Below are 26,551 nucleotides of genomic sequence, written 5' to 3'. Positions count from 1 at the left end.
AATAGATGGTGAAACTCTAGGATTAAAAAAGATTTATGTCAATTCCACCCTACCCCACCCCCAAGAAACCAAAAACCATGACCTAGGTAAGAGTGTTGGTCTTCCTTTAATAAAGGGCTGCTAATTCCTAACATGAAAAAATAAACTAGTTGATATTGCAACCTGTTTTATGGTGGGATCCTCTGTACAGAATTAATGGAAGAAGATGGACAAGAAATACATGGGATGTCAAGACAGATTGATTGTCATCTGTATAAGTGGATCAAATAACCAAGTGGATGAGGTTATGGATACACTGAAATATGCCAGTCTAGTTGGAAGAGATTATGTATGTATGTGTGTGTGTGTGTGTATACACATATATATGTGTATATATATATATATATATATATATATATATATATATATATATATATAGAGAGAGAGAGAGAGAGAGAGAGAGAGAGAGAAAGAGAGAGAGAGAGAGAGAAAGAGAGAGAGAAAGAGAGAGAGAGAGAGACTACTTTGTGCCAGGAACTGACCTAAAAGCTTTACAAATATTAGCTAGTCAAGCTGATTTCAGAAAAGCCTGGAAAGATTTACATGAACTAATGCTGAGTGAAGTGAGCAGAGCAGAACCTGAAGAACAATGCACACAATAACAGCAAGATGATATAATGATCACATGATAGACTTAACTATTCAGAGCAATGCAGTGATTGATCTAATACAATTCCAATAGACTTGAGATGGAAAATGCCAGAGGGAGAACAATGGACATTGAATGCCCATTGAAGTATACTATTTTTGCCCCTTTTTGTTTGTTTTTCCTCTCTAGTTTTTTTCCCCCTTTTGTTCTGATTTTTCTTTCATGATGACAAATATGAAAATATGTTTTAAATTATTGCTCATGTACAATCTATATTAGATTGCTTGCTGTCTTGGGGGGGTAAAAGAGGGAGAAAAATTTAGAACTCAAAATATTACAAAATTAATGTTGAAAATTATCTTTACATGTGATTACAAAATAAAATACTATTGAGAAACAAATATTAGTTTGAGTGTCTAAAGCCAGATTTGAATTTAGATCTTACTAAATTCAGGTCCAGATCCACTGTGCCATCTTATAGCCTGTAGTTTACTGGATATATCTCAAATGTATAAAAGACATTCCAAACCCATCAAATCATTCTTATCGTGAATTGGAACAATCAATTTGGAAGCAGAATATAAAGCAGAATATGCATAATATACATAATGTCTTAGACATACTAGTGTCATAAACTTACTAGTGATGCTCTCATAGGATCAAAGAACAAATGGCCCAAATTTCATCATTTCATACATGAAGAAACTAAGAATCAGGGCCTTGCCCAAGGAGTTGGTATGCAGAGTTAGCATACTAACACACGGAGTTAGCAGCAGAATCTAAACTCTGAAGGATTCCTTACTTACATTCTAAGACTATTTCTAACTTTAGGCAGAGCTGCTTCATATTCCAACTAGAGCTATATTATCTCCATTGAATTCCTGGGAACCTATATTAAGTGGCACTTTATTTTTCTTCCAGATAGAGCCTGACATAGGAAAGCAATTTCTCTTTGCAGGTGCTTTGTAGATGTATCTCTGAAGAAAGGTGTGCCTGCTTAGTCATTTCCAGTAATTGGGGTTTTTATACTTTGGAACTGGTTCTGGAGTGCAGTCCTCTGACTCAGGGGTTAGATCCTATCAAGCTCATCTTCTTCATTCAGTTCCTCTTCCTTCCCTCTTCCCAGTCTTCTACTCATCCCTATGCCTGGAACTAGACCAAGTCTTCTAAAGTTCTGTTTTTCTACATTGGGTCAGGACAATAGGAGAAACAGCGAAATCTCCAATTGACTTAGGCCCAAACTTTCCTTATGATCACTGTCCAGTGACTAGCTCAGCTTCTAAAGGACTTAGAACCTCCAATCTTCCAGCACCAAGATTTTCCTCAGGCTCCCTTCCACAGATTAAATGGAAACCTAGAGCTGACTTGCTTAAATAATAATTTACTATGTTTGTGACTTTGGGCAAGTAATTTAGCTTATCTAAACCTTAATTTTCTTAGCAGTAAAATGATGAGTTGGACTAGATAGCCTCTATGATCAAATGCAACTGTACGCCAATAATACACACACACACACACACACACACACACAAAACTGTCTATTCAACTCCATTTAACTTAGAATAGGGAATGTGTGTGTGTGTGTGTGTGTATGTGTGTGTGTGTGTGTGTGTGTGTGTGTGTGTGTGAAGAGGGAAATGAGGTTCAAAGAGAGATCTGAGGAAAGCTTAATGTAATTTGAGGACAGTGGTTTGCCACATAAGGATGAGATATAATATCATTTATTCTTGAATTTAAAGTTAGAATGGAGCTGAGGGAACATCTGGGCAGCTAGCTGGCAAAATGAATAGAGTGCTTCCAGGAAGACCTGAGTTCAAATCTGACCTTAGACTTTTATTTAACCCTATCTGCCTCAATCTCCTCATCTGTAAAATGGGCTGGAGAAGAAAAATAGCAAACCACTTTGGTATCTTTGCCAAGAAAACTCTAAATGGGATCACAGAGAATCAACAGACAGGGGGAACAACAAAGACAGAGCATGTAAGAGTAGCAAAATCAGACTGGTATATAGGTTCTCTAACACCAGGTCCTATGCCCATTTCATTCCACTACACTACTGAAGAAACAGAGAAGTTCATCCATCATCCTTGTCTGATTCTTCCTAACTTGTAGACAACCCAAGAAAGCCAACTTGGCAAACCATTGAAGTGGACAAAAAATTCAGCTTTTTCTTAATGAAACCACTGCCCCATTTTATCCTGTTCAATATTTCAATATCCTCCTTCTTTGCTTTGCCAACCCTTTTCTTCTTTCCCTGTTTTTCCTTCCCCTTCTCTCTTCTTTGCAAGGACTGAATAGGCAGCCAGGCTAATGTAGGAGCTGCAAGAAAAGGTGCCTTTTCATCAAAGAACACACACACACACACACACACACACACACACACACACCACATAAGTCCCTAAAGCCCTAGGCGGAGAACTGGGCACACACTCAGGCTCCAGGCACCTTGCCAAAACCGCGCAAGCACCCTACCTGGCACACTGGCTTAAGTTTCTGCAAGTGTTGGGGGGGGAGGGGGCATAATAGGGAGAGGGTGGGTTGACGGGTTGGGGGGGAGGGTGGACTGCAGCCGACTTGTAGTGGTAGAGACAAGTTCATTGCACTACTTTCCCCCTCTTTAACTAGATCTAGGATCCCTTTGGCTGTCGCCTTCAGGAGAGCCTGCTGCGAAGCTGAAGGCTGCTGTGAGTAGCTGGCTCGCAGGGTCGGAGCTAGGACTATGGGGATGGAACGGGGCCCAGAGACTGTACAGAAATGGGAAGGAAGGGTGGGAGCGCGGCAGGGGGAAGGGGGAAGACCCGTCTAAGGAGAAGGGAAAAGGAGAGTGTCCCCGGTGGCCTGGACTGCTCCGGGAGGACTGGGGCGGTGGGGACGCTTTGAGAAGTCAGCCCTGGCGCAGCTGTGACTTCACCCATTAGCTTCGACGTCTTTCCGAGGAGATTGGTGGAGTTAAACATCCCACAATGGGCGCTCTGGGGCGCCTCCGGCCTGACCTCCACCCGGGTTTAATAGTTTCATAGGAACTTCATTAAATCAATTACTTAGTGAGCACATCATCATTTATTTGTAATTAGCACTGAGAAGCGGTTTTTTTCCCTTCCAGCAGCCCGCAGCCCGAGTCCCAGCGGGGTTGGCGGTGTGTACTACTAACATTTTTGTTTGCTCTGAGTGTTGACTCGGGGTATTATTCGACCGCTACTATCAAAGTGTAATCTTTACATCTCAATCTAGTATTCAGAGGGCAAGAGGAAAACAAACAAGGAGAAGGCGATCCTCGTATCTATACCTTGTCCTCAAAATATACTTTCCCTCCCCTTGCCCACTGTATCTGGATTCCCTCCCCAGTCTTCAGGCGTGTGTGTGTGGGGAGGAAGGGGACGACACACAGGAGTATTTCTCTTCTTTCGCCTCCCTCTGCTCTCTGGGTTGCTGCTTTAACGGAGGCTGCCCGATGCTTCTTAACGAAGAGAAACTGAAGAAGGGTTGTGGGTATTGTTAGGGGAGGAAGAGGAAGGGGGAAGGGATTCTGGAGGGCTGCAGAGAGGCAAGAGGAGTGAGAGGAAGGGGAGGAGAAGTGAGAAAAGGGGGAGGGAAGGAGGAGGAGGAGAGTCCGGATAGAAAGAGGAGGAATGAGAAATAAGAAAGGGAGAGAATGGAGGGTAAGAAGAAAGAGGAGGAAGAATGAGGAGGGTATTAAGTGGGGGGGGGGGGAGAGGGGAGGAAGGAGATCAGGAGACTAGGGGAAACATGTTATTAAAGCCTAGCACAAAAGAAAAACGATTGGGTTGGGAGAGAGGGGGCGGAGAGCATAGGGCTTATGTGTTGTGCTAGTGAGGGAAGGGAAGAATGTGTGGGTGAGTGCATGGGGTGGGGGTGGGGTGGGGAAGAAGCCTGTGTGTGCACCAGGAAAGGAAAGAATCTATGTGCTTGTATGTGTAAGGTGGAGACTTGTGTTTGAACTTACAATAACCATTAAAACTTCCAAGAAGCTCTCAGGAAAGCTGAGGGTGTGGGCTAGGTAGGCTTAGGAAAGGAGACCTAGAGTGAAGAGCCTAAGTGTAAGGAAGCTTTTCAAGGTGAGCAAAGTTTTTGAAGAAGAGCTTGAATTCCTCAGCTAGAGCCATTGCTTAAGAGATGGTGAGGCTCAAGATATCACTTCTATAAAGAGAGAATAAAGGGGTCATAGGGGAGCCAAAAGTAGGAGGAAAATGAAAAAAACCAAAACCTGCTCATAGGGAGAGAAGCCAGAAATGTGTCCTTCAGGAACTGTGTAAATAATCTTTCCCTGCATGCTAGAACTAGAAAACATTATGGCAGTTAAGATCTGGGTCCCCTGTGTTTAAAAAAAAAAAAGAGGGGGGGCTGACCTCCTAGAATTTATTTTTATCCAAAGCAGATTCTTCTCTAAAAGTTATTAAAGACACTCAGCTCAGGAAGGCAGACCCTCCTAAATGAACCTGAACTCTCAGGAAATGGCTCCTGGAGGAGAAGGAAAGGAATCATGATGACATTGCCTTGTATTGTTAAAAGATCTTGATGGCATATGCCTGTGGTCAAGTAAGATAACAGCTTAATAGTTAGGGAAAAGAGTATCTACCCTCTTGTCTGGTCTACTCCCCATAACTCCTCATCTTACCCCACAACTAAGGCTCTGTTTTTCTCAAAAGGCCCTTGGTAATGCTGAGAGCTGTAAAGGCTTATGTCTTTGAGGATGGGTTTTTTTTGGTTTATTTGTTCTTTTTTGCTTGATTTTTTTTTTTAAAGTGAAACCTGGTATGAACTAGCCAGGGACTGGGTATTGGATTATGCATATATGTTAAAAGCTCCCATGGGTGTGTTTGCTAGTGTATTAGGCATTTGTGCTAAGAGAAGATTCAGAGAGGAGAATATAAATGTATTTGGGTGTTTGTGACAGTTTATATGTCAGTAATGTATTTGGGTTGAGAGAAAAGGGAAAGAAAGGGTTAAAGAAAGGCCTATATATATATATCCTTAGAAGAGGGAGTCCATAATTGCAACTTCTTTGTATGGATGTGTGAATCTGGAGATGAAGAGGCAGTAGTGGAATTCTTCCTGTTTTCTTCTTCCTAGTTGACCAAAACTGCTTTGTAGCCTCCTTATATCTGTGTAATGGACCTGAGCATGAAGTTCATTTATTCCAACTGGTTCAGTCTGTGATAAAAGAAACACCTTTCAAACAGAGGGTTTCCCAGGATGAACCAGAATCTAGTGGAAGTTATGTGAATGCCAGAAGATGCACCGTTCTGTCTATTTCATTTCTTCATCTTTTTATTCCCCCTTTTTCTTCCAGCCATTTTTCAGTCTTTCTCTTTTTTACTGTTTCCAATAAATTCTTCTCCCCTTGACTCCCATAAAATGTTTACTTACAGGCTCCTCTTTCATATATATATTTAAAGGCTCTTAGTACAATTCCTGACACAGAATAGATGCTAATTCTTATTCCCTTCTTCTTTCCCTATTTTATCTCAATCCTCTCAGAGGTCCTCAAACTATGGCCCGCGGGCCAGATGCAGCAGCTGAGAAAGATTATCCCCCACACCCAGGGCTATGAAGTTTCTTTATTTAAAGGCCCACAAAACAAAGTTTTTGTTTTTACTATAGTCCGGCCCTCTAACAGTCTGAGAGACAGTGAACTGTCCTCTTTTTAAAAAGTTTGAGGACCCCTGATATGGCAATTAACAGCTCTAAATTTCAGTTTTCATTTACAAAATGGGGTTAATAATACTGATAGTACTTGCAGAAGGCTGTTGTGAAGATCAAATGAGAAAGTTTATGTAATGTTTGTATTTTGTAAAATTTGATGTTTCATATAATTATCAGCTGTTACTACTAATAAAAAGAAATGGGTCTTAAGATTACAGCTTTCCTTCCTTTGCTTATTTTTTTTTTTTTTTTGGTACCTATAACACTAGTTGATCAGTATCTAGATCTTAGGAGATCAATATTTTAATTTTTTCTTTAATATTTGTTCATTTGTTTTTCTCTCCTGTATGATTCTTTGTGATCCCATTTGGGGTTTTCCTGGCCAAAAATACTGGAGGGGTTTGCCATTTCCTTCTCCAACTGATTTTACAAATGAGGAAATTATGGTAAACAGAATTAAGTGACTTGCCCAGGATCACACAGTTAGTAAATGCCGGAGGCTAGATTTGAACTCAGAAAAATTAGTCTTTCAGATTCCAGCCCCAGCACTCTGTAATGTTCAAAACCTAGCTGCCCCAGGTCAAAGTTGTCTACATTCAAAATCCCCAGTTTCTTGGTTTTTAGGTGGATTGTGCTAGGGTTTTTTGGACACAATCTGCAAAACAGTTCAAGAAATACCTACTAAGTACCTATATAAAATCATGAGGTCTAAGTAAACTTTTGCTAAATATTAGCCCCCTCCCCCAAATGTTTTTTTTTTTAAATACCTTAATGTTTTACAAAAGATTTCATTACAAGAACACTGTGAGTACACTGTTAGTGCAGGCATTATTCCTGTTCTACATATAAGGAAACAGAATTAGAAGGGCTAAGTAGTTTGCTCAGAGCTTCTCACAATTAATATATCACAGAATCATGGAAGCAGGTCTGGAAGCATTTCAGAAACCTTCTAGTGTAATGGTTCCATGAAAGAAGAAATCCACATATCAAACAAGGGGTTATCTAGTCTCTGCTTGAAAATTTCTCAGGAGGAGGAAATCTCCCTCCCTCCTCCCCCCATCACATCAGGCAGCCTATTCTACCTTGGACAGCTTGAATTGTCAGAAATATCCCCCTAATATTCAGTCTAAATTCACCTCAAAATTATTGTGAAAATGGTCTCTTTTGATCATCTATCCATGAAGAAATGACTATTGGTCAGTTGCATGTTCATGTTAGTTCCCTATATCTTTGCTATCAGATACTTATTAGAGAAATTTGGTGCAATTTTTTTTCTTTGCCCCAGTAGCATTGATTTTGTTTGTGCAAAAGCTCCCCCCCCCACTTCTTCTTTTATTACAAGAGAAGGATGTCAGAACCTAGATTCAAACCCAATTCTTCAGACTTTAGGATTTTTCTTGTTCCTGGAGAGCAGACTAGATTGTCTCTGTAATTTTAGGGCAGATAAATTTGACAATTCCTTGAATCGATGGTGCATTCTGGAAACATACTCTTGGAGTCAAAAGGTCCAAATATTCAACATTTTCAGGAAAATAACTTAATCTTGATAAACCCTAGTTTTCCTCATCTTATAAAAAAGTTTTTATTTATACCACTTAGCTCCAAAAAGTTTTGTAAAAGAGACATACTATATACTTTTAAGAACTGCATTCTGTTTTTCTGCTACTAGCATATAAATATGAATATTATATATATGCATATATATGTGTATTTTGACCTATGCTTTGGGTTTATATCAACACTCTAAATTCAGTCATGCAAATTGGATTTGCATCTAATGCTCACATATGTGTATTTTGACCTATGCTTTGGGTTTATATCAACACTCTAAATTCAGTCATGCAAATTAGATTTGCATCTAATGCTCACAGATGTAAGTTTAGTCAAAAATTAAAGCAGGCATGAAAACCACAATTTAAATGACTTAAATGTAATCACTAGATAGTTTATAATGAAGTGTAAAGGCACTTGAATTATAGATTCAAATTCAGACTCTGATCCTTTAAGAAGTGACTGGGCCTTAATTTGCTGTCTGTAAGATAGAAATAAGAATACTAGAATAATCCACCTTAAAGTTTTGATATAAGAAGAGTGCTTTAAAATTTTAAAGCACTTGGACTGGGTGAATAATATTAACACTTCTCCTTCTGCCCCTCCCTGCAAGGTCTTCATTATTAAAGTTTTATCAATTGAACACTTATTTGCCAGATTTCTTTAGTGGTGTAAAGATTGTGCATGCTCATATATCAGAATAATCTCAATATAATTTCTGACCCAGTAATTAAAGATCAGCAAGTCTTCCTTTTGGAACAAATAGGTTTTGACTCAGTTTTTTTAGGAAGTACTTTACAGAAGGCAGTACTACTTTTAAAACCCTCTTCAACCTGCTTGTCTCCTTTCCCCCTACCTTTCTTCCACTCCTCCCTATTTCCTTCCACTCCTCCTTTTCCTACTCTCCATTTTCCCACTTGTTTGGCTCCATGTGCTTGCTCAGGCTCTACCCAGCTCTAGCCCTCTGCAACCAGACCCAACCTTTCTGGACTTCCCCTGAATTGAGGGCCAAAGGGGCCCTTGATCCTAAATGTACAAATCAAAATGTCCTCAAAGGTCTAAATAGGCTTTTTCCTGTGACCCTCAGAGCCTGTTGTGTCACTTCCCCACTTGGGAAAAAAGAATAATGTTTGGAATTGAAACATGTTCTAGAATAGAAAGGCCCTAGATACTGTGGGGAGAGAGAAAGGAAAACAAAATGTGGGGGTGACTAGCAGAGCCCAGGAATTCTCTGCCTTCGACTTGGGTTTGGTGATATATCATGGGAATGACAGTGAGTTAAGGATTCTGTATAGAACTAGAGGGAATATTTCACTTGGATTTTGGGCTGCATAAGGAAAACCCATGAATCCAAAGCCATAGACCTGAATCTATGCCACAAAGGTGGTGGTGGTGTTGTTGGTGGTGGTGGTGGTGGAGGGGGGCGGTGGGAATCGAGGATTGGCTACAGCTGCACAGGCCCTCTGCCTCCAAACAGCAGGGATAGGGGCTCCTCGAATTACAGTCTTGTGTGTGTGTCCATGTGAGTCAGACAGAGCTCATATGAAAACACTCCATGGCAATTTTTAGCAATAGAGAAGTTGAAGTTGGGGAGTCAATTCCTCCAAAAAACACTAGCTTTTGGACACTATTTATAGAAACCTGTTTGCTTGGATCCCTCTTGATTATGGTCAGAAAGCCACAGAACAATCTCTTCCCATCCCAAATCTACACTTTTAAAAAAATTTTTTCTAGATTGCCTCTTTTGGATCACTGCACATCTCTCCATCCCAAATCTTAACTCCACCCCATGACTCAGAGAGCTGGGGGCCAAAGACAGTGTAGTTCCTCTTAAAGATTTTAGTCCCTGTGGCTGCTCAAGAGAAACATTACCCCAGTAAGGGCTACTGGGAGATTAGAAAAATCACAATCCTTACATTAAACGCTCTTCTCTCTGAGCCTTTCCTCTATTCTTTCGCTTTTTTCCAGTCCCCAGAAACTGTAAGCTTCGGCAAATCTCCTCAGATTCTGTTTTTGAGACCTGGGTTGTGTTTTGCCGAATACCAATGCCGGCTTGCAAAGGCAAAAACCTCACTCCTCCTTTGAAAGAAAGCTTTACTTTCTTGGGAAAGCGGCTGGAGCTTAGAATTTGTACAACTTCCACAACTCTGGGAGGCACCTAGCTGGATTTAGAGTAGTAATGTCTGCATGACCAGTACAGAGGCCTGGGTTTTAAGGAAAGGTAGGCATATTTTTCTATCCCCTAAAGGTAAGAATGACCTTTTCCATCAATGGAAGGTGGGAGAACCAGAGACTTCCCATATAGTCTCTAAACACGTATATGAATATATGTAGACACACACATACACATAATTTGTATTTTTATGATTTCGTAATTTAAAGGATTTATTATTAGCAATACAATAATAAAAGCTTGGACCCCAGCCAGGATTCAAGGTATCATGTTTTTCTTGGTTAGTCAGCTTATATCGTAGAGACAATGTGCAGCTGGACATTATAGGACGATTGAACAACTTCTTTCCCTTCAGATTCAACCAAACTCCACCTTTGCCCGTCTGTGGGTCCTTCTCTGTGGGTGTGCCCAGCCCTACCAATGCTTACTTTTTTTGCGGAACTATTAACACATTAATATTATCAATAGCAGGCAGCGTATGTGCCATCGGGGATTTATTAAAACACCTGAAGCAAGTCGTTTCAAAGTACTGATTTGTTTTATAGTCAGTATTACATTTTATGACAGGCACATTTGCCAGGAAAGGGAGCGCACACGCACCAGCACTACTCCAACTTAACCGAACTTTTTTCTGCACTGCTTTGCAAATTTACGAATTCCAAATTCGTTGGCGGAAAACTGAAATGACCCTTTGCTGATTTGCCCATTTCGGAAAATACAGTATTTGGTGCACCCCTTAAATTGTTAGAAGCAACCATGGCAATCCTGCGGGTTTTCGAAGCGTTTTTCCTCGAAGGCAAGGCACTAATATGTTTTGAAAAAGTAGATTAGAATGCCGGACGTTTTCCTGCCTCTCTTAATCTGCACGAAGACGCTAGGTATTGTTGAGCTATTCAGACGTCCAGCTCGAATTAACATAAAAGCTGGCTCCCTTGCAGCCCGGGGGATTGTAATCGAAAACCCCGAGAAGATAGTGGTGCTGATGGAGGGATGAATCGCTCACGTGGAGGTGGCGTTAGTTTCCTGGCAACATTATCATTGATTTCATCCCCTCTTCTTAAAACAAAACCAACCCCCTTCCATCCCACACTCTCAAATAACGACCCCAAAAAAAGGAATGAAGGAATTCAAATTTCCTGGGGGGTGGAAGTGGGAGTTGGAAGAATGGAAGAAAGAAAGCACGACTCCCCTCACGCCACCATCACCTTAGTTTGTCTTCTAATCTGGGTTGCAATTTTTGTGCTCTCTCCCAGGCTCTCTGCGCTCTGGGAAGGGAGATAGCGCTTCAAAGTCTCTCCTGAATGTTCCCAGGGAGCGGGTTTGTAATATTTTACAGCAGCTGTTTAACATTTCCCTACCTAGTTATTAAACACGAAAGGGAGTAAATTAAAACGGCAAAGTAAAATGAAATAAAAGGCGTCTTTTCTTTCTGTAAAGAGACAACACCCAATTAAGGAATATTTGAATCCCACAAAAATGCAGACTCTCCGGGGTGACATAAAACTTCTCCTTTTAAATCAGGAACAAACCCCGGAAAATTAGGGGCAGACCCAAGAGGGCAGTTCTTTAAAACAAAAAACGCCAAACTCTTGAGACTTTTGGTCCCCCCCCCCCCTTCTCTTTTTTCTCCCTCCTCCCCCTCCACAGTCCTGAGGGAGCATTAAACTTAAGCAAGTTTTTTCAGTAAAAGTTTTTTGGGCTGTAGTGAGCCAAGCCCACCAGCCAGTGCCTTCATCCACAGTCTCTCATGGCTCTAGCCTTGGAGGTTTGTTTTTCCTTCTCTCCACGCCCAGTGTCACTTCTTTTTTTGATTTCACATCGTCAGTCTAGTCTTTGCTTTTTGTCTCTTTCTCCTCCCCTCCCTTTTCGGTTCCAGTAAGTCCTTGCTACTCCATCCTCAATCCCAGCTTTCTCTCAATTCTCTGACCGAGGAGATCGCCTTTTTCATTCTCCCGGTGCACTCTAGTGTTATTACTTGGTCCCGTGGGAAGTGAAGCATTCTTTCTGGACTCTCCTGCTATGTCCTTCTATATCTCAGAAGTTTTCCTTTCCAAAATAAAGGGTTTTCTTGGACTAACCTTCATCTGAAAAGTTTGGATATCTAGACAATAATTTAACTAGATAGATATAAGGGATACACTCTATCCAAAAGACCAAAGCCATCTTCAATTTGGGCATTTATCACATTTCTTACTCGACATTTCTGGGAAAACTGCCATCTTATCCACATTATCAAACGCATTATTCACTTTTTTTTTAAAAAGTTATTTGCCTCTCCAATGTCTGGTGCAATGCTCTTCAATAGTAGGTATTCAATGAATGGAATAGCTACAAGTTGTGTTGATTTTACTTCCTTATTCTCTGTGGGGGGTATCATTCTCCTCTCTTTGGTTTTATTAATTGGAGGAGGGGGAAGGGAGGCGGGCGGGAGGAAGGATAAGGAAGAGGAAGTGGGAGAGGATGTGAGGGGGGATTTGCATTTCTTCAAACTTCCATGGGGCACAGAGATTCCTAATTAATGCCTCTACCCAGATTGCCTTTCCTGACTTTGATGACCTGAAAATTCTGCACATTGGCGTATCTAGGAGTAGAAGACAAGGTTTTAGGTTTAGTGTTCATTATACTGGTGAAAAGAAGTGTATTTTGCTTTCCTTTAAAAAATGAAGATAATCATTTTGTGAGTATTTGCCATATGTGGGTCAATCTTGTTTTTGACAATGTCCTTAAAACTTCAAAAGAATTCAACAGGCACACATTTCTGAACTCTAATGTGTGTTTTTGGGGGCTGGGGAAGAAAGCAAGGAGAGTGGGAAAAGGGAGAGAGGGAAAAGGAAGAGGAAAAAGGGAAAGAGTAAACAAAAGGAAAGGGAGGAGGAGGAAGAATAGAGAAAGAAAGGAAGAGGGAGGGAAGGAGAGAGAGAGGAAAGGAAGAAGAGAGGGAGGCTTGATTTTACAAATCCATTAAACCTGACAGACCATTCTTAGTCCCCCTCCTCTTTTTTTTCCTCCTTACACACATGACTCTACTGAAATCCTTCTATCTTATTTAAGAAGTACATTCACATTCTCTAATATGCCTGAGGACATTAATGGATAGAAATAAGAAAAACTACTAATGGCAAGATAATCTGTGGATCAAACTATCTTTGTTGTAAAGAAATATAAACACTTGTAAATGGATTTGTCTGTTCTCTTCCTGTGGAAGCAGGGCTCCTTTCTTACCACAAGGATAGACATTCTCTTCCTCCTCTTTCATTTCCAGTGTCATTATTTTAATTGCATTATCGAATTTTCCTTTTTTAATTCTACCTGTCAACCTATACAAATAATCTAAATCAGGGAATACATAAGTGGGCATCTATACAGTGCTAGGCTTTGGGGATGCAAAGATGAAATTACACATTTCTGATCTCAAGAGATTTACAGGGAAGAGAAGGATAAAACAGCTACACTCATAATTATGATGTTAAATGTAGTTGTAAACAGGTGGTTATATAGAGAGAAAGATAAGATTTTATTTAGCTACGAGTTGGGAATAGAGGCACCAAAATTAGGTCTTGAAGAAGGGGCAAAATTTCAATAGGCTAAAACAGAGGAGAGGTAGGAGTCCACCCTACCACCTTTTTCAAGGGGGAAAAAAGAGAGTAGAAATAGAAAAGGTCAGGGAGGAAATGAGGGATACAATATATAATAGTATATATAATGCAATGTGTTTTGGAACACATATTATATGAAATAGAGTAAATAATATGAGATTAGGGTACAAAGATAGAGATTTGAACTTGGTTGTTGAGGGCCTTGAATGACAGGATAGTGTATTATTTATTTGATAGGCAATATGGAACCACTGATGTTCCTTTCCAAAATCCTAATTAACAAGCAATTATTTCTATCCTCCACTCCCACACCTGAAAAAAAAAAAACCCTGACAGTTTTTGATGTAAAGGGTGGCATCAGATTATAGATCAGCTGCAAGGGTCTTTAGATGTTATCTGTTCATTTCACAAATGAGGAAATGGAAGACCAGAAAATTTTAAAATGACTTATTAAAGATCATCCAAATAGTAAATGACTGAGTTGGGATTTGAACTCAACTCAATCCAACTCTGACTTCAGAGTAATACTTCTAATGCAAAAACAATCGCAAAACCATACATAAGAATGTTTAGAACCACTTTTGCATGCTTTGATATGATATCATTTGCAAGGTTTATGAAACCTTATAGAAGATCATCAGTAAGAAGACCAAGACATTGTATTTTCCTTTCAAGTATGGAACAGGATACACAGATTCTCCTTGATTCTTGCAGGTGATAACAGACAAGGAGACAAATTTGATTTTTTAAGTTAATAACCTCCCTTGTTGTTCTTTACAGTAATACAAAATCCTGTACTAGCAGAAAGATCTCTCATGGCTATATGAGTCATCTAACATTAACTTCTCCTTTATTCTGTAGGCCTGAAAAAAACCTTATGGGTACCCAGAATTCATATACTGCACCTAATTAGGTAAAGGAAGAGGCATATGGTGTTATATATGAGAAAAGAGGTACATTTTCTATGAATAGCATAGATATGTGAACAGACAGGCTGACAGATGATTTCAATTTATCAGATCACACAATATGGGCATCCACAGTGTGTGAAAACCCCCAAAGCTTTGTAAACTTATGAACGTCCTGCCTGCTTTTTACAATCTTTTCTCTTGCTTTTCTTTTCCAAAATTGTGAAGTGAAAGTAGGAAGGACCTTGAGCAAATGCTGTGGGATCCCCATTCTGGAATTCCTCTTGGGGTTCCCTTTCTGTGATTCTCTAATGCTGTACTATTTTTGCAATTTTGATCAAATCCTTTTTCACATATATTCTGTTGTCTTCATTGGGAATTGTACTTGCTTATTTTTCCTATGAAAGTCCAATGTATCCCTACAGGATGCACTTCATCAGATACTCTTATAAAAATTTTATTCTAGACTTTATTTAAAGGCAACATTGGGGTTTTGTTGTTGTTTCTTTGCAATTTCTTTGACTATAAGGAAAATAGAAATGTCTAAAGACATACGGGGCTTTTCATTTTCTTTAAGAGGAGAAGCTGAAGACAATTGTATTTTGGATGCAAATGGTGCTTCTTGTTTATTTATTTGCTATATGTGCTTATTTTCAGATGGATTTATTTTGCCAACTATTGTTTAGCCTATTCTTTCTTAGAATAAACAAGTTACCAAAGTAGCAATGGTTTAAGTATTTCCAAATAAAGCAACCATTAATACTCTTTGGAAATCTGCATATAAAGCTTGAAATAAAATTTTTCTATTGTGAATTTTTTACTTTTTTTTTTACAATCGATTTTCTATTGTATTTGCAATTATAGAAAGCCTACTTTTGAAATCTGGACAAGTTATTCCTTAGAATCTAGAGACTGATTTTTGTTGAGAGGGTAGGAATGATCAGAGAAACCAGAAAATTTTAAAAAAACTTTTTTTCCTCAACAGAAAAATATATTTTAAATTATAAGGTAATCTGCAAAAGCATGATAAATAAGGACATACTTTTAAAAATGAATATTCAATCTTATTGGTACTGTACTCCCTCACTTAAATCCAATTTACTTTCATACCATACTTGCATCTTCCTGATGTCATGGTCCTCTTTGAGAACAAAAGATAGACAACAACAGAATTCCCTCATATCTGCTCATATTGTACTATGTCTTTCATAAATCCCCACATAAAATATCTACCCTATGGACTAGAATCTTTCTTCTGTTTCTTTTATTATTTCAGGCTTGATAGGGCAGGGTTCAGGTTGTTCATCTCCTATTTCTTAATCTGACTACATGACTGGCCCCATTTCCTTTTCTTGTTATTTATGTTCTTGATAATGCCTTTCCTATAATTTCTAATGTCATTATTAATATTCTTCAGGTTACTTGCATTCCCCATATAAAATTCCATTGTCATTTGAGTAACTGTCTTTTAAGATGTTGATTTTCCACAATTTTCAGCCTGTTATAGTAGACAAAGAAAAGACCTCAGGACTAGGAAGACTTGAGTTCAACTCCTACCTTTGACATATATTGACTTAAACTTTTTTCATTCATGATTCCTTTTCACTTGTAAAAATTTTAGATGACCCTGGGTATATAGGTATATAAATAGATATACAAGCCAAACATTTATTGATAATAAATCGTAATTTTGCAACCCCCACATTTAGTTACAAATCTTCATATGGGATTACAAACCACAGTATAAGAAACTGGATGTCTAGACAACTCATTAAGACTGTAAGTTGCACAGAAGGTGCCAAAACTCTCACTTGATCTTCCCAGCCCCTATTAATTATCAGCCCTACATTTTTTCCAGTCCTTGTAGCTAAACTTCTCCAAAAGGCAATCTACAATAGATGCCTTTACTTTCTCATCACTCTCTTCTTAGCTTCTTACAATCTGGATTCCAATTTTTATCATTCCTCCCCAACTGTTCTCTTCAAAGTTACCAAAATGATCTATTAGTGGGCCAAATTTTTTTCTCAATTCTCATTGTCCTAGACCTCTCGACAGCCTCTGGCACTTTTGATTACTCTCTCCTCCTGGATATTCTCTTCTTTCTAGATTTTAGAGAAATTTCTCTATTTCCTTGGCTGGATCCTCTAATCGTTAACGTCCCTCAGGGTTCTGTCCTGGGCTTTCGTCTCTTCTTCCTCTATATTACTTCACTTGGTGATTTCAACAGCTCCGATGGATTTAATTACCATCTTCAGTTTGATGATTCTCAAATCATACCATAACTTTTCCAGACATTAGCTAATCGATGGGCATTGCTGCCATTTCCAATTCCTTGCCACCACAAGAACTGCTGCAAACACTTCTACATATGTGCCTTCTCCTCTTTTATGATTTCTTTAGGATACAGACCCAGGAATGGTACTGCTGGATCAAAAGGTAGGCACAGTTTTATAGCCCTTTGGTTATGGTTCCAAATTGCTCTCCCGAATGGTTGGATAAGTTGACAACTCCATCAACAATGCATTAGTATCACTTTGGGCATTTCCTCATGCCTGGAATGTTCTCCTTCCTTCAATTGATCATTGACCTCCCTGGCATCCAAAAGTCTCAACTAAAATATCATCTTTTATGGAAATACTTCCCCAACCCTTTTTAATTCTACTGCCTTTACCCTTAACCATTTTCTATTTATCCTGTATATAGCTTGTTTGTATATATTTGTTTATATGTTGTTTCCCCCACTACAATGTAAGCTCTTTGAGAGCAGGGACTATCTTTTGCCTTTTTTTGTATCCCCAGGTTTAACTTGGTGTCTGACCATAATAGGTGCTATATAAGTAATGATTGATTGATTGAACTTGCATTGGTAAGAGAAAGTTCCCTCATTTTTTAGGGAATTCCCTCTACCAAATGAAATAATAGCTCTAGGCTGTATCTTTATCTCTGTGACTTCACCAGGAAAATATTGGCATTAAAATATGGGCTTTTGTGGCAATGAATAGCTTAGGATCTTTGAGGTGTTGTGCTATTTCACAAATACAATATAATCTAATTTTTTTTTGTGTAAGTCAGGCCCCAGCTCAGTACTCATCCATCTATGCTGACTGACAAACCAAAACTCTATTATCAGAAAACCCATCTTTTAATGAAAGAAATAAAGGCATGTTAGAATACAGAAATGGAAGATAAGGGGGCCAAGGGTTCAAAAATGAGTTTCAGCATGAAGGCAGTTATACATAGTTACCTACACAGAATCACACACATGAAATTGGGGGAAAAAAGTTATGGGTACAAGGACACAGAAGACAGCAGAATCCTCCCACATTGACAAGTTTATAATGACTCATCTGTCTCAGTGAGTTTCCTAGACAATTCCATTTTGCACTTTATAGTATAAATAATCTATATTTTTTGCATATTTCTTTTTTTCTAGGATAGATTAGATTGATTTCTTTACATGTTTACATTTTTCATTAAGGATGCATTGTAGTTTCTGGAGCTCATAATTAACAAACGTCATCTGTGAATAGGAGTATTGGGAGACTTCACCATCTATGGGAAATCCTATATGGGCTGGGCCCAGAACATATTTCATGATTTTTTTTAAAATCAGGCAATATTAGTTTTAAAAAATCAAGAGTAAGGTAAGGAACATTTTCCCCATATTGTTTTAAAAAATATCTATAAATGTCTAAACTTATTATAGATTTTCATGTGAAGTACAAAATCCTCCTTCTTAAACTTTCTAGTCATTCTGCTCAAATTATTTAGAAACTAGTTTACCTGTTTTGACTCCAATTTTGACCTCAGTCCTTAAGACAGTCTTTGGGACTAATAAATTGTCCTTGGGCACTATAACTTTAAAACACTTAGAAAAATTAACAGATTTTTGGTAATTCTACATATAGAGAAATTAAGAATTAGACTAATGACTGATGTCTATATTTAATAAGAATATATTGAGAAACTGAAAAATTTGTGAATTTTATGCCTGGTTTATACAGCTTAAAGTGAAGTAGAGAACTGGCAGCTGCCCAGTGTACATAACTAACTAGATTGTGAAAATAATGTCTTTAAAATGTGTTGCAGATAGACCAACACCGATGTCAGAATGTCCAGGCTAAGCCAAACACTGCAGAATAGAACTGGGATGAGGTGTTTTAATTATGAGGGAAATTTGTATAATCTATGTAAGTCATTGAATTTATGGATGTAGCTATAGTGATATATGGATATCTGGTTGTGAATGCATGCATATCTAAGGAATATTGATTGTTTTTTTTTTTTTTTTAACGGAAGCTACATAAGACATAGAAGAGCTAGAACTGGAAATTTAATACAAAAGCAACACTTTGGGGGCATCTTTCTCCTTTGCTTCATAAAGCATCCAAGAGACTTAGAGATGAAGAGAGAGACGAGGGATGGGAAGCTACTAAACATGACTTGAAAGCAAATTTTTCTCCTTGGAGATTTTTAATACAGCATACTGAAGAACTGTCAGCGAGATAACAGAAGTAAAAGACTTTTGATATTTAGCTTGAAACAAAGCACAGAGACATAAGAGTCAAACATAACTGAGAGAGGAATATCAAAAGGGAAAGTGGGCCACACTTATTGGTTCCCATTTTCACATGTTCTGCCCTTTGGAACAAAACCTCCGTTAAATAATCACTACGGCTTTGCTATTACAGTGGCAGACGAGGGTAGGTGACCATTTCTAACTTCCTTGAGGTTCTACCAGTTCTTTGTGTCACCTTTTGGCACTTCACTGGCAAAAGTTGAGCTCTGAAGTCATCAGCTTGCCTAAAGCCTTTGAGGCTGAAATCAATCATAATGTTCTAAAAGCATTCTTCTCACTCACAGACTGTACATGCATTTGCACAAAGAATGTGGTTTATGACATTAGTCTGTTACACACACTGCAGCAGATAAATCTAGTATTCTTGATAAATGTGAACCATAACAATTAATCTATTCTAATTTGTTGGAAATTTTTAAGTACAGCATCATTTTAGGATTCTGAGTTATCTCACTTGGAAATTAAAATATCCTGTTCTCTTGGCAACATAATACAATTTAGAAGTGGAAAGGATATTAAAGATTTTCACAATCAGAAATAAATGTTCCTTGATGACAGAGATTCTAATTTAAGATTTAGAATTAAAAAGATTTAAAATAAAGATTTAAAAATTAAAGATTTTTGCAACTCCAGGGCCTAGCATGATGCTTTGTAGAAAAGATAAAGACATAAATATGCATAGAGGGTGGCCCAGGTGAGGCGATATAACCCAGCATAAATTCCTGGTCTGTGTTCTGTATAAAGCTGAATGATGAATGCATGATGGATGGAAAGATCTAATCCTCTTATTTTACTGATAAGGAAACTGAGGCCCATAGAAATGACTCACCCAGGGGCAGCTAGGTGGCACAGTGGATAGAGAACCACTCCTGAAGTGAGGAGGACCTGAGTTGAAATCTGTTCTCAGACACTTAACACCTCCTAGCTATGCGACCCTGGGCAAGTCACTTAACCCCGATTACCTCAGCAAAAAAGAAAAAGAAATGACTAACCCAATGTCACCCAGGTAGTGGCTGGCCCCAATTTCTCCAACCTAGAGCTCTTTCAACCCTGTTCCATACACTCTAGCCTAGCAAACTCTCCCAAATGATTCAATGCAAAATACCTGCTTTTTGTCAAAGAAATAATAGTGGTAAGCATATATATAAGCACTTTAGATAATCTTATTTTTTGGATTCTCACAATTGCCTCTAAGGTAGATTTTATTATTATAATCTCCAAAGATGAAGTGCTTTTTTTTCTGAATAAATGTCCTGAGGTAGGATTTGAACCCAAGTCTCCTTTATTCTTAGTTAATTCAACTCACTGTACTGCGCTGCCTTTAAAAACAGGATTGGGGTTTTTGTCAGGCTTGGACAGATGAGTTCAAAATAGGATTTAGATACTTATTATGTGACCTTGGACAAGTCACTTAACATTGTTTGCCTCAGTTTGCCTCCATCTGCAAAATGAGCTGGAGAAAGAAATGACAAACCATTTTAAGCAAACCCCAAATAAGGTTAGACACAACTGAAATAACTCAACCACCCTAGAAGAGGGCAGCTAGGTGGTGCAGTACACAGAGTGCCTGGAGTCAGAAAGAACTAAATTTAAATCTGATCTAAGAAACTGGCTGTGTGATCCTGGGCAAGTTACTTAACCCCATTTACCTCAGTTTTCTCACCTGTAAAATGAAATGGAGAAATAAATGGCAAATCATATCAATGGCACCAAAACGGGGGTGGGGGGTGGGGGGGTGTCACAAAGAGTCAAACACAACTGAACAACAATACTACCACCCTGGAAGAACTGATTTGAGCCTAAGGTAGTCTCCATTATTGCTCTGTTCTCCCAGATTTCATATCAGTTTCGACCCTGTCCTCAGGATTGCTTCCATGACTAACAAATTCCTTAGAGGCCCTATAGTTTAGAAATGCTATGGGCAAAATTTACAGAGACTTCAGTAAACTTCAATATACAAAGGAGAAAGACTGATTTTTGAGCCTCCTTTTGCATGTCATGTTATAATAGATTTAGACTAGAAAGGGGACCTTAGACACTTATCAAATCTAACTCCCTTATTTTTTTGAAGAGGAAACTGAAGTGTGAAATGAAGTGATATGGGCTCTACAAGAAAGCAGAGAAACCAGAACTTGAAACTAGGTCTTCTGAGGCCAAACTCTTTGATCTGCATCAAAGATTTCTTTGTTAATGAACAATGAAAAATATCCATTAACATTGTTTTTCTGTTTTGGCCACAGAATAACCTTTTGGGTTCTTTTTCTAGCTACTTGATGGTAGGCATTCATAGAAGCAGAGAATTATAAACCTGGAAGGAGTCTAAAAAATAAAAATCATGAATTCTAAACTCTTCTTTTGCAGACAAAAGAAATGAGGCTAAAAAGTTTCATGATTTGTTTCATATTTTAGGGAAGATAGTTCTAGTCAATGTTATTATCTAGATTGTGCAAGCCCTGGTTTTTAAAAATGGCTAGAAAATCACTATTCAGGAAAACTTTGATCAATTGGGATATTCAAAGATGGGTGTGTTTCGGTTAGCCAAGTAATCAGAAACCTTTTGTTATTATTATTTTAGTTCTTTTAAACATTATGCAGTAATAGTAATAGTATTTTCCTGGTAATGCTACATGGCTACATGATTTGTTACATAATAAACATGCTACATGTTTATTATCATTGGAGGGTAGGGGACAATTAAGGGAGGTTCTGGAATCATAAACACACATATCAATTTTGGAGTGCTTGACCCAAAAAAGGGATCAGTTTTTCTTTCCCTGATTCTATCCAATCCCAGAATAAGTTTAGGGACATCTCTAAAATGAGGTTTAGATACCATTTTTGTTTAGGATCTCCTTAGGTTATGATTATCAGAATTTTTTCTAGAAAGGGTATCTCCATATATCATATAAATATAAAAGAAAGTTTTGTTTATTTTTTTCTCTTTTAAAAAAAATTTGTTCTTATAGAGGGTCACCTGGATGGCTCTATGGAGCTGTCTAGAGGCAGAGGAACCTTCTGTATTAGAGAAAATAACCACTAACAAGAGAATTGACACAAGATGGGCTATTTTAACAGCAAACATGTACCAAACGTTATTTGAACAGTACAAAGCCACGATGAAATATAAAATGTCCAATCAGTAATCCTACAAACTGCCTTATAGTTTGATGATTATATCAACCTCCCAGTCAAATATAGTAACTTGTTTAGTTTAAATCTTACTGCCATTGTGTTGTCTTGAGTTTTTCCTTCACTTGGGCATTTCTTTTGTGTGAATGAAATAAATAATGTACCTGGACTATAACTGATCATATTTTTCAAAGAGCATCTTTTAAACTTCCCCTTTTAGGGAAACTTTAAGCTTTAAATGGCATATCACTGATGTGCTGAGATAGAGGTGGAATGAGAAAGAGTCCATGCTATCCAGGAGCGAGCCCAGTTTAGACCACTAAGCTTAAGTCAGGAAGAAGGGACATCTTAGTAGAGAAAGGAGTGGGTGAAATATCTATTCCTAATGGTGCAAGAAGCAATTTTAATGTTAGACTCATAGCAATGCATTAACAAATTCACCAAATGTAAAACATCTCAAATAGCCCATTATATTCATTATGCTTCTTCTAAACTAAAAATAACTTTATGGAATTGTTGAAAAGAAATTTTTCATTAACCTCAAGTCTGTACTATGTTAGCATCTCACAAAATTTGATCTCTTGGTCAGTCCAGGTTTGCCTTTTTTACAGGATGATCACCTTCTTTCCCCCAAAATTATGCTATTTCAGAAACTTCCCTCTTTATTGAACTGATGCCTTAATCTGGACCTCCGGAATTCTCAGAAACCTTGACACCAAAGTTCAAAAAATATTCATTTTTCATGAAGAAAAAAAATCATATCTGTATCTTCTTCCATCAACTAAAAAACCAAGTCCATATTCAGTAAACTTCCATGGCTGCCTATTATTTCCAGGATCAATTGTAAATTAAAGGTGACTCTCTTGGCTCCTGAAAATCAGCTCTGTTTCATTTCACCCCTCCTGTAGGGTTTTCTAGTATTTTTAAAGGATTTGAGGGCTTTTTAGTGTTTCTTCAACTGGCTCGACATCCCACTCGTAGACTTCCCCTAATTTTAAAGTCTCTGTATCCCAGTTCCATTAAACTACTTAACAGTCAGATTAGCTTTTCCAAAAGAATATTTACTCCAAAGGTATTGTAAGAATAAATATACTAACATCCTTTCCAAAATCTGGGAGATATAATATCCCCTTCTATCACCTCAGTCCCTGGGAAAAGGAAGGGGATAAGGTTCATTAATTAACTAAATTCTTACATAGCAAAATCCTACCAAGTTCCAAATCCAATGTCCTTTGGTCTCGATGCCCACCTAGGTATCTCAGTGCTTCCCTGCTTAACTGACAACAAGATCTCACCTATAATCTAACTCCAAGGCTGCCATGGTTCCAGCTTCTGAGTCCATGGATTGCATTCCTGTACCTAAAACTAAAAAGTACAAATAATGGTCCTAAACCCAAACCCATTTCCTGGTTCCATGGGACCTAAAATGGAGTATGGGAGAGACAGAAATAGTTTTTGTCACTCACTTCATGGTGCCTGTGCTGTGGATGAACAGGATATTCATCCCCTAGGTGATTCTGGAAAGGAAACAGAGAGACTATTCCAGTCTGGCAGTTTTAAAGACACTGGCTAATTTGGTTCTGCAGTCAATGAAAAGAGACTGTTCTCACCCATGCAGTAAGGGAGCTCAAGATGTCTTCACCCAGAAGCAGATCTTTGCCCTCTCGTATGTGGATGCTTCCATCTTATGTGGTATGGGAACACAGGTCGGGCACAGTGTACCTTGACCCCAACATAGTGATACTATTTTTGTCTTATGGAATAAAGGACACCAACCTATCTGCGGAAATACAACAATACCCCATTACACTCATTTCTTTGGCTTTTAAAACTCTTCATAACCTGATCTCCTTCTATCTTTCCCAATCCTTATATATGTTGCGATCTAATGATACTGATTTCTTGGCTATTCCTTGAACATGAGCATCTCCTGGCTCTAAGGATATTCACTGACTCTCCCTCCTTACTGAAATGCTCTTTTCTTCACTTTCACTTTCAGGTTTTCCTAAGTACCTTTTATTTAGTCATTTTTTTCAGTCATGTCCAACTCTTTGGTACTCCATTTGGGGTTTTCTTGCCAGGGATACTGAAATGATTTGCCATTTTGTTTTTGAACTCATTTTACATATGAGGAAAGACAAACGGGATTAAGTGACTTGCCTAGGGTCACATAGTAAGTCTCTAAGGATAGATTTGAACTCAGGAAGATGAATCTTCCAGACTCAGAACTGGCCCTTTATCCATCACACCACCTAGGTGTCCACTTGGCACATAGTAAGTCCTTAATAACTATTTGTTGATTAAATTTACAATATGTGAAACAAAAATGAGTTGGGTGGGGGGAAGAAAAATTCTACTTCTTTTAGAGTTTTGGCAGTTTTTTTTCTCCAGATTTTTGATTGCATTGGTGTATAGAGCTACCCAAGTAAAGGCAATGAAGATCACGAAATGTCCTGTTACTTAGTGAGCTGCCTGGTAAATTAAATGGTTATATGCTTGCCCAGAGTCACACAGTCAAGACATGGTAATGTCAGTAGAGTCTACTTTATCTTGACTCCAAGTCAAGTTTTCTAACCAATATTCCACATTGTGTTTCTCTTTGGTAGTCAGGTTTCGGTCAATTGAGAGTTGATTGCATATAGGTTCATTTGGCTTGGTACCACATTTGAGAGATAAAACATTTATTTATGAAATGGTTTATCTCACATTCCTTTGAGATAGAAACCTTATCTATAGTTAACTTTCTGAAGTTATAATACTTGTTTACTTTGTTGTTGACTTCTGATAGGTTAAATGACTTTCCTGTCTCCTGCTACAGACACCAAAAACAAAAAGGAAAAAGTCTGTATTTATTACTTTGATGTTGTTGTTGAGTTGTTTAGTTGTGTCTAACTCTTCATGACCTTGGGGACCATACTGTCGACTGGGTTTTCTTGGCAAAGGTCCTGGAGTGTATTCTTCAGCAGAAGAAGGCAAACACAGATTAAGTGACTTTCCCTATCATCACACAGCTAACAGTTATCTGGAGCCATATTTAAACTCATCTCTTCATCATTCCAGGCCCAACATTCTTTCTATATCTAGCTGCCCCTGTTTATTTCCTGCAATATAGAAAATAAATGCATGAATCTGTATAATGCTGAGGATGAATGTGTGTGTATTATTCACTTGGTTGTTTTTTTGGTAGCATTGTCAGGGGCAGCAATTTCTGTATGAAGATTAGCTGAACACTGCTTGTGTCCTTCTCAAGAATATCCATGAGGTTCTGTTAATAAAACCTTACATTCTTTATAACTCTTAGCTTAGGGTTCAGTGAAGTTAGTTTTTTTCCTTGTATCTAGCTTCACCCTAAAAATGATCAATATCCTTTCTCTAGAGAGAGAATAGGAACCACTTTATTGGAACTCTGCATAATAGAGATGGTAGGGTCCTTGAGTTCAATCACCCCATTATATAGATAGCAAACCATGGCCTACAGTTGCAAAGGAAGATGTTCAAGATCATACAAAGAGTGAATGGTAGAACCGCAGTGCTCTGATTTAAAATGAGGTGCTCTTTCTGTTGTATCATGCTTTCATTTAGATAACAGGGAGCATTCTTTCCTATGAGTTGTCTTTTTGGGCAGATTTTCTTTTGGGAAATTAATTGGATTGCTAAAGAAATTCTGTGTTTATGAGAAAGGTTCCATATTATTTCATTTAAAAAAAAACAAAAGAGAAAAATTATCAACATTAACAATTTAGAAACATAAAATCCCTCCCCAGAAAAGTACCCACTTGGAAGCTGATTAGTGCCCAAAATGCTTCTTTTGAGCATTTATAATGATGAAAGGGACTCAAAGAACTTGAAAAAAATATTTCTTTTTCACAAGTTCCTTGAACTGTATATTAGTTGTTGTTGTTATTTTATCACCATTACACAGATAGGGAGGCTGAGAGTTTATAGTCTTAGAATAGGTCTGGCAGAGCAGTGTCTGTATTAGGCCTGTAGCCCAAAGAGATCATAAAAAAAGAAAAAGGACCCACATGTGCAAAAATATTTGTAGCAGCTCTTTTTGTATTGGCAAGGAACTGGAAACTGAGTGGATGCCCATCTGTTGGAGAATGGCTGAATAAATTATTTCATATGAATATTATGGAATATTACCGTTCTATAAAGAAATCAGCAGGATGACTTCAGAGAAGGCTGGAGAGACTTACATGAATTGATACTAAGTGAAGTGAATAGAACCAGGAAAACATTGTACATAGCAACAAGAAGATTATAGGATGATCAGTTCTGATAAACGAGTCTCTTTTCTATAATGACGTGATTTAGGCCAAT

This window comes from Antechinus flavipes, chromosome 3 (assembly GCF_016432865.1).
Source record: "Antechinus flavipes isolate AdamAnt ecotype Samford, QLD, Australia chromosome 3, AdamAnt_v2, whole genome shotgun sequence".
Taxonomy (NCBI): Eukaryota; Metazoa; Chordata; class Mammalia; order Dasyuromorphia; family Dasyuridae; genus Antechinus; species Antechinus flavipes.
Note: the sequence above shows the minus strand (reverse complement) of the source record.